The following is a 970-nucleotide window of genomic DNA, read 5'->3' as shown; positions in this document are numbered from 1 at the left end:
AATGAAGTTATGAATCAATACTTAATCGTTGTGGTATTCCTTGGTATCTACATGGCGTATGACGTCGATGCTCGTGGGACAGATTGTGAAGTTGAGATTTGCGATGCGGTTGTTGTTGGTGGTGGTAATGGTACTGTTGATGTTGTTGATGGTGGTACTAGTTATGCTGCTGGTGCTGCTGCTGGTGTTTGTAACCTTTGCACCATATTCTCCAAAGCCACTACCCGAGTTCGAAGCTCGTTGACTTCTTCTATTACACCGGGGTGATTGTCGGTTCGGACGAGCGGATAAATAAGATCTAGAATTTGGTGTAGTATATAATCATGACGAGATACTCTGGAAATAAGAGAGAAAATGGTGTTTCGGACAGGTTCGCCAGTAAGTGCTTCAGGTTCATTGCCAAGAGGGCAATGTGGTGGATGAAAGGGATCACCTTCTTCTTGTCTCCAATGGTTAAGTAGATTACGAACCCATCCCCAATTCATCCAGAATAGATGATAGCTAATTGGTTGATCCATTCCGGTCACGCTGCTTTCGGAGCTCATGTGGAAATCCATATCGGCATAGCTGTCGGAATCCGAGGAACTCAAACTGGTTGAGGGATCCATCTTGTATGATCAGGGAAAGAATTTTTTTTGTATGAAATAGATTGTAGAATTTAGATTTGGTATTCTTCAATACATAATTTACATATGTATATATAATACCAAAATCCCATAAATTACGGAGGAATCTTTGAAAGATGTCAGTCAAAGTTCACAGTAACAGATATGCTAAGATAAGAATTCGTCTATACACTATTATGCAATAAATGTAGGAAAACGCATCTAGACTTAAGAATGATAAGCAGGTAATTTCCTAAGGGTGGTAAGTAGATGATTTCAGACTAAAAATGATAAGCAAAACTTTTGACATGCAGACACGGTCGAAGTCCAGACTCACTGATGCATCTTAACAACTATCAGTTAGA

Source organism: Rutidosis leptorrhynchoides, chromosome 7, assembly GCF_046630445.1.
Source record: "Rutidosis leptorrhynchoides isolate AG116_Rl617_1_P2 chromosome 7, CSIRO_AGI_Rlap_v1, whole genome shotgun sequence".
In the NCBI taxonomy this organism is placed as follows: Eukaryota; Viridiplantae; Streptophyta; class Magnoliopsida; order Asterales; family Asteraceae; genus Rutidosis; species Rutidosis leptorrhynchoides.
Note: the sequence above shows the minus strand (reverse complement) of the source record.